The 12,809-nt window shown below is 41.3% G+C and overlaps 1 protein-coding gene across 2 annotated transcripts in view; it reads right to left on the bottom strand.

The window, feature by feature from the left end:
• Positions 1–12,809, bottom strand: part of CRMP1 (collapsin response mediator protein 1) — a 118,764-nt gene that overhangs the window by 81,836 nt on the left and 24,119 nt on the right. The window lies entirely within an intron of this gene.

The following is a 12,809-nucleotide window of genomic DNA, read 5'->3' as shown; positions in this document are numbered from 1 at the left end:
AAGAACGGGAAAAAGGATATGCACTTGATCTGCAGCCCCTCCTTACCTCTCTACCCTCACCTCCCCTTACGTCCCTACCCGTAACCTCCGCTCTCAAGACAAATCCCTCCTTTCAGTACCCTTCTCCACCACCGCCAACTCTAGGCTTCGCCCTTTCTGCCTCGCCTCACCCCATGCTTGGAACAAACTCTCTGAGCCCATACGCCGGGCCCCCTCCCTACCCATCTTCAAATCATTGCTCAAAGCCCACCTCTTCAATGTCGCCTTCGGCACCTAATCACTACACCTCTTCTCAGGAAATCTCAACTACCCCAACTTGACATTTCGTCCTTTAGATTGTAAGCTCTTCTGAGCAGGGACCATCCTTATTTGTTAATTTGTACAGCGCTGCGTAACCCTAGTAGCGCTCTAGAAATGTTAAGTAGTAGTAGTAGTAGTATATGCGCTACATGTATTCTACTTGGATTTCAGCAAAGCTTTTGATACAGTTCCTCACAGAAGACTCATAAATAAGATGACAGGGCTGAACTAGGACCCAAAGGGGTGAATTGGATTGGAAACTGGTTGACCAATAAGTGACAGAGGTGGTGGTAAATGGAATTTGCTCAGTGAAAAAGAAGATGAGTAGTGGAGTGCCTCGGGGTTGACAGTGGGGCTGATTCTGTTTATTATATTTGGGAGAGAAATTGCTGAAGGATTAGAAGGAAAAGTTTGCCATTTTGCAGATGACACAAATATAAGAACATAAGAATAGCCATACTGGGTCAGACATCTAGCCCTGTATCCTGTTTCCAACAGTGGCCAATTCAGGTCACAACTTCAGCTTCATGTGCTTCTGCCCAGCGATTCCAGCAGCTCAATTCTCTGACATACTGCGCCAAACCAATGATGGCCAGTGTTTCAAATCTCTGCTTCAGGGATTAGCAGAGCTCTCTTTAGACAAGCTGAATTCTCGGAGGATGGTAGTACAGCTATAACGTAAGAATTCCACTTTTTCATTGCTATATAATTTGTACCCTGTTAATACAGTGGTCCTTTTACAAAGGTGCATTAGCGTTTTTAGCATGCACTAAATGTTAGAGTCGCCCATATATTTCTATGGGTGTCTCTAGCGTTTAGCATACACTAAAACCATTAGCACACCTTTGTAAAAGGACCCCACAGTGTCCCATTAATTGACCTCCTTCCACCAGGCCTCTGAGGTGCTTATTATATCTATATTTAAGCCACACTGAGCCCGCAAATAGGTGGGAAAATGTGGGATACAAATGCAATAAATAAATAAATATTTACTGTTATGTACTCCAACTCTCCCATTTTATTTTTTAGGCTTCTAGTATTTGAATATAGACACTTCAAACTGTATTTTTTCCTTGTATCTACAAGCTGCTTAGAAGTTGATGGGGGTAATGCACATCTTTTACTCTGTTCTCACCTTAAACATTCCTGGCTTTCTTTCACCATTTTTGAAACATCCCTATTGGGATTCCCTAAATGTCCTGTTTCAATAGTATCCTTCAAAGATACTCTACACAGAACCATGCACCCCTGAGTGACTGGCAGCATTCCCTCTCATTTAAGTTTAAAAGCTGCTCTATCTCCTTTTTATTTTTTTTAAGTTTTTATTTATTTGAATTTTCAAGTAAAAATTGGAGGAAACAAACCCTGCAATTTTCACACCTCTAGGAAAAAAAGCAACAACAAACAAACAAAAAAAAATGAACAGGATAATTCGATCTTACAATCTGTCCACAATAAAAGAACATAAATGAGCCAAGAAACAGGAAATTTAAACTAAACAGAAAAAATCAAATTAAGTAAGAACACATCCTCCACTAAATCCCCACAGCCAGCCCTCAACTGCGGATATTAAACCTTAGCCCTCAACTCTTCTTTTGCCACAATAAAGTCCAAGAGTGATTTATGATCATAAACAAATAACTTTTACCCTCACATAACAAAACACATTGACAAGGAAATTTTAGCACAAAATTCACACCCAGAGCCAAGGCTCTGGGTCATAATACCAGAAATTCCTGGAGTCTTTTTTTGCATGTCTCTAGATAGATCAGGAAAAGCACATACTTTAGCTCCCAAAAACATCTCATTCATAAAATAAAAGTAGAAAGAAAGAATATTATTTCTGGCTGGTTTTAAAACAAAAGTCACCAACAAAGTTGTTCTTTTGGGTAACAACTTCAAGTCACAGGGGCATAGCCAGACCTCGAGGTGGGAGGGGCTAGAGCCCAAGGTGGGGGGGGGGCACATTTTGGTCACCGCCCCCCCAAAACCACTCCCCCTCCACTGCCTCACCACCGCCCCTCCTCCACCGCCCTGCTGCTCCCCACCCACTGCCGCCACTGTAATCTTGGCTGGTGGGGGTACACAACCCCCACCAGCTAAAGCACCACTGCCACAAATACCTTGGCTGGCGGGGGTCCCCAACCCTCGCCAACTGAAGACTTTGTCCAGCGCTGGTCTCCGGTGCCGCTGCATTGCCTGCCCTGCTCTCTCTTCCCCTCACGTCTGGCACGCTTCTTTTAGTGGAACTGCTCAATTTCACTAGAACGAGTGAGCCGCCAGCCAACCAGGGGCCCAGAGCGAATTTGGGGGGCCCAGGCCCCCATGACCCCACATAGCTACGCCACTCCTTCAAGAGATGACTCAAGAAACTCCGTCAAGTTTATTTGATCTTTCTGGTGACACCCTGAACTCTTCATATTCCCCAATGTTGAATACTGGGCCTGCACAAGTGGTGGCACAGTCTCTGGAGAGATTTTCAAGATCTCAATAAAATATTTCCATTCCATATCAAATGGTGAAATCAGAGGAGATTTGGGAAAATTCACAAATCTAAGATTTTGCCTTCTGATTTGAATCTCCAGATATTCTATCTTCTTAAAAAAGAACAAATTCTTTTTTAAGAAGATAGAATATCTTATCCTTTAACAAAGCCATATTAGTAATGTGAAGGTCAGCTAACTTAGCCTCCAAAGATCCTGTATGGTTGGTATGTTGTTCTAGAGTTTTGTCAAGAGCAGCGATAGCTCCAGACACCTGATTCAACTGGATAGGAAAAGTTTCAATAACTTCTGAGAAAAGAATTGTTGAGCGTCTGTAAAGCCTCCCATATGGAATTCATAGAGACAACATTATGTCTTACTAGTTCAAGCAGCTTCGAAGGCATAAAATACAATGACTCCCCAACTAGGGGCTACTTGGAGTATTGTGTTCAGTTCTGAAGCCATATCATACTAAGGATGTAAAAAGAGTTGAAGTGATTCAGAGAAAAGTGACAAAAATTGTATGAGGTTTTCACCACAAGACGCATGAGGAGAGAAGGGCGCCCATCTTCCGACACAAATTGGGAGATGGGCATCCTTCTCACAGGGTCACCCAAATCAGCATTAATCAAAAGCCAATTTTGGACGTCCTCAACTGCTTTCCATCACAGGGACGACCAAAGTTCACGGGGGGGTGTCAGAAACGTAGCAAAGGTGGGACTGGGGCGTGCCTAACAGATTGGCATCCTTGACCGATAATGGAAAAAAGAAGAGAGTTCCTGACGAGTACTTGGGCAACTTTACTTAGTCCATTTTATTTTTACGACCAAGCCTCAAAAAGGTGCCCGAACTGACCAGATGACCACCGGAGGAAATCGGGGATGACCTCCCCTTACTCCCCCAGTGGTCACCAACCCCCTTCCACCCTAAAAATACCTTTTAAAATATTTTTTTGCCAGCCTCTATACCAGCCTCAAATGTCATACCCAGCTCCATGACAGCAGTATGCAGGTCCCTGGAGCAGTTTTAGTGGGTGCAGTGCACTTCAGGCAGGCAGACCCAAGCCCATCCCCCCCACCTGTTACACTTGTGGTGGTAAATGTGAGCCCTTCAAAACCCACCACAAACCCACTGTACCCACATGTAGGTGCCCCCTTCACCCCTTAGGGCTATGGTAGTGATGTACAGTTGTGGGGAGTGGGTTGTGGGGGGGGGGGGGGTTAGGGGACTCAGCACACAAGGTAAGGGAGCTATGCACCTGGGAGCAATTTGTGAAGTCCACTGCAGTGCCCCCTAGAGTGCCCACTTGGTGTTCTGGCATGTCAGGGGGACCAGTGCACTACGAATGCTGGCTCTCCCATGACCAAATGGCTTGGATTTGGTCGTTTCTGAGATGGGTGTCCTCACTTTCCATTATGGCCGAAAATTGGGGACGACCATCTCTAAGGATGACCATATCTAAGGTTGACCTAAATTTTGTGATTTGGGCATTCCTGACCATATTATTGAAATGAAAGGTGGACGCCCATCTTGTTTCGATATTACGGGTTTCCCCGCCCCTTCGCTGAGACGTCCTTAGAATCCTGTTCAGAAGAAATGGATTCTAAGGAGCTTAGCTGAGATTGGGTGGCAGAGCCGGTGGCAGGAGGCGGGGATGTTGCTGGGGAGACTTATACGGTCTGTGCCCTGAAAAGGACAGGTACAAATCAAGGTAAGGTATACACAAAAAGTAGCACATATGAGTTTATCTTGTTGGGCAGACTGGATGGACCATGCAGGTCTTTTTCTGCCGTCATCTACTATGTTACTATGTTACTATGTGTTGGACTAGATACCTACACGACTTTCTAGTACTGATTACTTCATTCCTTTCATCAAAGCTGTCACTTTGAGAGGATGACCTAGAATTTCAATACAGGCTAATTCCTTGGAAAAGCTGAGGGTTATACAGGGTTACATATTTCTGCTAAAACATTTCTTTCCCTACACCCCTTCTACATGAATGGCAAATGCTCAGACACTGTAAATTAGTAAGGTTAGGTGAATGCAGTTGATATACCGCCTTTCTGTGGTACAACTAAAAGAGTTTACACATTATATAAAGATACTTTCCCTGTCCTTAGTGGACTCACAATCTAAGTTTTGTACCTGTGGCAATGGAGACTTAAGTGACTTGCCTAGGATCTCAAGGAGCTGCAATGGGAATCAAGCCCAGTTCACCTGTTTTGAAGGAGCATACACACTGATCCATGTTGGTGGAGTTTTTAGATTTGCACCAACTGGAATTTTATGCCCCTGATGAAGCCTGTGTGTTAGACGAAACATGGCCATGTTGGACATTTGAGAGTGTGAATCTTGGGAGAATCATATTACTTATTAAAGACTTAATTTTCTTCATCAAGGTCTGCTCTTTGTCTTTTGTTCCACGGTGGATATTGTGAATCTATTGCCTTCTTGTTCTCTCAAATAATTATTACGCATGCTCCGGTATCTGGAGGAGAGTATGTATGAATGTCAGTTGTGTGTTTGAAGCCATTTTGAACTATGTCATATTCTTGCATGCATGCTTTACTTTCCTATTGAATATTGTAGCTCATTTTCTTTGCTTTTTATTTCATTTGTAAACCGCTTTGATCTGTCCGTCATTTAAAGTGGTATATCAAATCATGAATAAATAAATAAATAAGTAAATAAAATAGGATACTCCTCCATTCTGTAGTGGAAATTCCTTTAAAATCCATTTCTTAATTCATCTGTCGCATACCACCCTACCTCATTTTGATCATGGTCTCTTATTCTATTTAAGCTTAGTCAGTCTCCACTGGAACACTCCACTTCTATTTCACAATAAAAGTTTCACCTTCACTCATTCAGTCTCTCTCATTCTCTCTCACTGAGCAGCTGAAAAATTACTAAAGTGCAATAACATTTGTAGTTGCCCACTTGCCAATGTGAACACAGAAGAACACAGTCTTCGCAAGCTCAAAGCAGCCAAGAACACAGAGAATATGACACAAGAGAAATGGTCCTAGACGATATATAAAAGTCCACTTTATTTAATGAGTCCAAACCAATGTAGTAATTCAAAGTGACTCGACATAGCCGTGTTTCGGCCAATCAGCCTGCCTCAGGAGTCTTAGTGTTCTGGTCGCTGTGCACCAGCTGTCACCTCACTCTCAGCATTTCATCTTCCACTGACGGCTACAAGAAAAATCCTCCCGAGCGGGATGCTGAGACACTGCTACTGCTGGGCTATGTAGTTGAGTCGAGTCACTTTGAATTACTACATTGGTTTGGACTCATTAAATAAAGTGGACATTTGTAGTTGCTGCATGTTAACTGAAAAGGAGGTTGTCAGTGGAGTACCGCAGGGATCGATCCTAGGGCTGGCTCTTTTTAACGTCTTTGTGAGCAATATTGCGGAAGGACTGTCTGGTAAGGTTTGTCTCTTTGCGGATGATACTAAACTCTGCAACAGGGTGGACACCCTGGAGGTGTGAATGACATGAGGAAGGACCTAGCGAAGCTAGAGGAATGGACCGATATTTGGCAACTAAGGTTTAATCCCAAAAAATGCAGGGTCATGCACTTGGGTCACAAAAATCTGAGGGAACGGTACAGTATAGGGGGTGTAGTGCTTCAGTGTGTGAAGGAAGAGCGGAACTTGGGGATGATTGTGTCTGACGACCTTAAAGCTTTCAAACAGGTAGAAAAAGCGACAGTCAAAGCCAGAAGGATGCTTGGATGCATAAAGAGAGGCATGACCAGCAGGAAAAAGGAGGTGATAGTGCCATTGTATAAGTCTCTGGTGAGGCCTCATTTGGAGTACTGCGTGCAGTTCTGGAGACCACACCTACGGAAAGATATAAACAGGATGGAGTCGGTTCAGAGGGTGGCTGCAAAATTAGTAAGCGGTCTTGAATGCAAAAATTATAGGGACAGGCGTGTGAACCTCAACATGTATATGCTGGAATAGAGGAGGGAGAGAGCAGACATGATAGAGATGTTTAAATATCTCAAGAGCATTTATGTACAGGAAGAGAGCATTTTTCAAATGAAGGAGAGCTCTGGAATGAGGGGGGCATATGACAAAGTTAAGAGGGAATAGGCTTAGGAGTAACCTATGGAAGTATTATTTCACAGAAAGGGTGGTGGAGGCGTGGAATGGCCTCCTGGTGGAGGTGGTGGAGTCTAGGACTGTTCCAGAATTTAAAAAGGCATGGGATAAGCATGTGGGATCGCTCACATGCTAATTTTTGTTAATGGCCATATGCTAATGGGTTATCTACGGAAATCTGTTAAATCTGCTTTTAAGCGTGCCCTCTTTAATAACAAGGATCTGTTTCTTCAAAAATAAGTTAATCATCGAGACTCCAACATTAAGGGGCCCTTTTACTAAGCTGCATAAGCGTCTATGCGCACCCAATGCATGCCAAAATCGAGTTACCGCCTGACTACCGTGTGGCTCATGTAGCAATTTCATTTTTGGTGCATGTCCGATATGTGTATCCGAAAAATCATTTTTATTTTCAGATGCGCATATCGAACACGCGCCAAGTGGCATTTGATGGGCATAGGTCATTACCACCTGAGACTTTACCGCTAGGTCAATGGCTGGCGGTAAGGTCTCAGACCCAAAATAGACGCACTGCAATTTTCATTTTGCTGCACGTCCACTTTTGGCAAAAATTTTAAAAAGGCATTTTTTTTTGCAGATGCGCTGAAAAATTATTCTGTGTGCCCCCAAAACACACGCCTACACTACCGCAGGCCATTTTTCAGTGCACCTTAGTAAAAGGACCCCTATATGTATTCTCAAATACACAGATTTTGCCCTAAGGTAGCTAAGGTGGTGAAATGCCACTGGGGAGTCCTCTTTGTCCATGAAATCTTTAGTTAATCCCAATGCATGGTGTCCTATGCCTGCAATAAAAATTTAGCTTTCTTATTCAGATGTATGGATGATATCAGATACACTTCCTACAGGTCATCACAAATACAGACAGTGGACTTATGGGGCAAGATGGCGTCCGAGTAGGAAGTTGGCGAAACAGCTCCGTTAACTCACCTTGTTCTTATGAGTTTCTGAGTTTTTGAAAAATAATTTTCATGCCTAAAAGACGGGGTAGACAGAGGGTAACCCCAGCTCCCCCTGTACGACCTCAGTTGGGTCCGATGGACCGTTTCGCTACCCGAGGAGGATTAGCAGGGCAAAATAATTCACTGCCGGGAGAAGCAGTGAGAGGTGAACTGCTCTCCCCGCTAGAAGGGGACATCACTCTGAGCCCTGAAACGCGGAGTCCTCCTGTGATGCCGGCAATGCTGCAAGATGGATGTCGTGGACTGCCTAGACCCAGAACGGGGAAAGCCAGCCCGAGAGCAGGGGCAGACATGAGCAGTGGAGTGCCGATTCCAGCGATGCAGGAAAGCATCGCTGTGAGTTCCACAGGAGGAGCAGGAGAGGTAACGGAAGAGGTGATGGCCAAGCCTAATGGAGAATTCCAGAAAATGAGCCAGTTACAGTTTAAAGTACTATCCACGGAGAAACCAGAAACTATTACCCTGGGGACAATATGGGACGCCTTGGTGAGTCTAGAAAATTCCTTTATTCAGAAAATTTCCTTGACCTTGGTAGTTACTCAAACACTCCCAGGCAAAATGTTAGAGTTGGAAGAACAATTGCAACAAACTAGAGTGTTTGAACAAACTATTAAGGCAGAGAATGACAAGATTAAAGGCTGCCAAGCGGCATTAATAAAAGAAAATTTATTACTACAAAGAAAAGTAGAAAATCTTGAGAATCAGCAGCGAATGAAAACTTTGAGACTCATAAATTTTTCTAAAGTGCCATCTGTAGCACCTTTGTTAACTTTTAAGAGATATCTCTCAGAAGTATTAAAAATCTCAGAACAATTGTACCCGCCGGTCTCAAGAATTTACTACTTGTTACCTTATAGTAAGAAACCCACTGGTCAAGCATTAACGACAAACTTGGAAACATCATTTGAGGAGTTAAATGTAAATCTTTCTCAGACAATAGAAAATGAGCTGTTGGGTGTACAACCAGCTACTCTGATAGTGGACTTTGTGTTGCAACCAGATCGGGATTGGATCTTAAAAACTTTTTTCTCTCATAGAGAGGAAATTTTTCTGAACTGTAAAGTAAAAATATTTCCTGATATTTCTAGGCAAACACAGAAAAGGCGCCAGGCATTTTTGAAACTCCGTCCTCGAGTCCTCCAATTAGGAGGAATCTTTTGGCTCAATTTTCCTTGTAAATGTGTGATAAAACTTTATTCAGTTAAATATGTTTTTTATGAAAGTGAGCATTAGCAGAATTTCCTGGACTCTAAACAGGTTTTGGCCACTACCCCATCGTTAGTAATCCCTGTAACATCTACTCCGTAAGAGAAACAAGCTCAGTTTATACTCCTACTAATTATCCTGAAATTATTGAATTATTGTTTGATGATATATTTTCAAAGTGGTTTTTTTTTCTCCTTTATATAAATGCTTAATGATAAATCTTTGAATTGTGCCTTGCCCGAATTGTGGACTTGAGATGTAATTGTCGTAGATAGATATATTTACTTAATAACTATTTCTTTAAGATGGTGACATTACTCTTTCTGTACAAGAAATTTCTTGTTGTTTATTTTGAAATTAATAAATAAAATATAAAAAAAAAAAAAATACAGACAGTGTTCTTTGTGTGACATCATGGTGGAAGAGAAGGATTTTTGGTGGCCTAAGGGCAATAAAAACATTCAACTTTTAAGAACCATGACATGTGCTACTAGTAGAGTAATAGATGAAATCAGTTGTCCTTGTGACCTTTTATATATTGGTCAAACAGAACAAAAATTAAGAGTTAGACTAACGGAACACAGACATTGTTCGAAAGGTAAAAAACTGCAAGCGTCTATGGTACAGCATTGCGAAGAGAAAGGACACATTTTAGCTGAATTCAGATGTACGGTAATAGATCATATTAAGGATAATTATTGTGGCAAAGACATTTCTAGGCTGTTGCGACAACATGAACAATAGTGGATTCAATGTCTACAAACTGTAGCTCCAGAAGGTCTCAATGGCCCTAGAAAATGGGACTTTGTTTTCTAAATCCCACAAGATTGGTTAATTTTAGTTGGTTTCCTCTGATTGGTGAGTGGTTTGGAAGCGTCTTTTAATATCTGTCGCCATTTTGGGAACATTTGACTAGTGCAAGTTCCTCCTGCTGAAGCAGGTCATGAAACAAGGGAGCCCTTGTCGGGGTTTAGGATTTGTTATATGGCTACTCTTCCTTGGACATAACAGTTAGAAGAGAACATAAAACCATATGAAAATATACACCAGCAGATAAGTGTTTTTTTTTTTTTTTTAGCAAGCTACAATAATTCTATAGAACTGTTTGCTGTTACATTATTGTAAGATTACGTAAAAAGAAAACTACAAAGTTTATAATTATTTTTGCATTTGTAGATAAGGAGAGATAGCTTTTTTCAACTGTGTTTTTTTTTCTCTCCTTGTTTGTTGGAGAGTTGTTTCCCACTCCTGGTTTTGCATTTCACCTATTGGGCCGATGAGAGAAGCACTCTTGGGAGCTGTGAATGTTTTTTCACATTGAAATCAGACCTGAGCAGTTGAGCCCCGTTTGTTTAAATTTACTTTTGAAGAGGTGGTATTTTTTTTCTTCTATCTTTTTTGGGGGGGAGGGGGGCAAAGAGAGTTTGGATAGATAACAGTGCATGGCCTTTGATTTAGAAAATGGAAAAATGTCCATTTTCCAGCTGGCCTACAAATGGTCTTAGCACGTAGGAAAGACCCGCATAAGGGTGTACTAAGGCCACGTTTTAACACAGCTTAGTAAAAGGACCCCATAGTAAATACCAGGCTAGTGTTCTACATCTCCAGCAATACTAAATGAGCGGCACAGGATCTAGCAGGAAAAATTCAAATATACAACAGTTTATTCGTCTTCATAACACTAAAAAGCACCAGAGGTATCAGACCTAGACCAGGCCTACACAAGTCACATAAAAGCGTATACTTTTCTTTTCATAAAGCATACTTTTATGCATGTACCCTAGGGGATACTTTTATAAGAGGCCTTTTACATAGATAAATCAGAATTATGTACAAACATCTTTTATAAAATTACTCTCTAAATGCTTTGTATATAATAATTACGTTGGTAAATTGAATGATACATCATTTTTACCAAAAGCATCCAAAAATGCTTACAAAGTTCAGGCCCCTCTGATTTTTGCATGCATTCAGTAGGAAGGCCCCACAGTAACTATTTTAATTACTTATCAATTCAGTTGACATATTGTAATGCTGAAAGGAGAATAAAGAGATACAAGATTCAATCCTTGAAGACGGTGTTACTGCTCACAATTTTCAAAATATTCAGACAGTTTAAAAATCATCTCAGGCCTCATTAACATTTTCTTCCTACCTTTGAAGGAATTCTGGATAAAATCCATTTAGTTGTACTATTGCCAGTCAATGGGCTCCATAAGTCAACATGTTACTCTAACAATAAATGCATGATGGGGGAACATGAGTTGGCACCCCAGAATTTGTTCTGCTGATTAGAGCTCTTTAAAGCTTATAATTTTGATTTTAATTGCAGTTATTTCGATTCAGTTGTCTGCAAGCCAATAATTTATTGTGATAACTGCAACACAGAACGCAGCTGTAAAGCCCTTATCACGGTACCCATGAGCCAAAAAAAAGTGAAGATCTGAGAGTTTTCTGGTCCCATTCAGCTTCCTTTCACTGAAAATGGATTTTCTATGAAAAGGAAAACAGCCAAATTGTCTAGCCCTTCAGAATCTACATAATCTGACTGGAAGGATAAGCCCAACTTCCCCTACTGGTAGAAGACTGACAGAGAACCTCTCTAGACCAGTGATTTTCAACCTCTTTCATTTCACGGCATGAACCCACTCTACACCACTCCTACCTCTCCTACCCCTACATCCCCTGCCCATTTCACCTATCTCAACCTATTTCCTAACAACCACATCATACCTCTACTATTGCTACAGCTGTGTTCTTTCTGTGATACTACGTAATTCCATACTATGTAAGCCGCACTGAGCCTGCTACCGAGCTGGAAGGAGCGGGGTATAAATGCAACAAATAAATAAGTATAAATGAATAAAACAAGGTACAAAAGTTGTCAAGGCACACCATCAGTTTTTTTAAGGATATATCTTATCATTTAACAAATTAATATTAAAATTGTATTTAAAGTTCAATAATTAAAATTGTAATCATTGTGTTATCTTTAGTGACACAAATAACTAACATGCTAGTTGCAGTGCATCTGTATGTAAGTTCCTGTCCATGGTGGCCTACAGAACTAGAGACAACAACAGAAGACAGCAATACACCATCCCGAGGCTATTACATAAGTCATTTTTGCAGTACTAGGGGACAAATCAGAATGGTCAAAACTGCAGAGCAGAACAAGGGTCCAGGCTCCCATCCAACATCCAGGCAACTCAGAGGAACAGAAGCTCGAGCACCAAGAACATTTCAAGCCCCTGAATACAATAATGTCAGCACCAGAACAGAATTTACTGAAATGCTCCAGCTCTCACATAACATTTTGCATAATGAGGAATAGGCACGCAGAGTGCTCTAGGATGGTCAATAATACTATTATTTCAGTATAGCAGGTGGGTTCTCAACACAGTCCTCAGGAAATAGTCAGACAGTCAGGTTTTCAGGAAATCAACAATGAACACATGAAACACATAGAGATTTATATACGATGGAGACAGTCCATGCAAATTCATTGTGAATATCCTATAATGACCTTTAAATCTACCACTGAACAAAGAGCTATTCTACTTTCTTAATTATTTTTGAGTTATAAAAATTACTTTTGAGCGCTAATGCATGGCTTTAATGAAGTAGAAATTGTTCAGGGAGTTTGCTTCATTGTTTTTGTGTTATACAGTAGTGCTATATATTAAGTACTATATATATATATAGTAAGTCTGCACAATT

Source organism: Microcaecilia unicolor, chromosome 2 (genome assembly GCF_901765095.1).
Source record: "Microcaecilia unicolor chromosome 2, aMicUni1.1, whole genome shotgun sequence".
NCBI classification, from domain to species: Eukaryota; Metazoa; Chordata; class Amphibia; order Gymnophiona; family Siphonopidae; genus Microcaecilia; species Microcaecilia unicolor.
The sequence above is the reverse complement of the archived record's forward strand: the minus strand, read 5'-3'. Positions and strand labels throughout refer to the sequence as shown.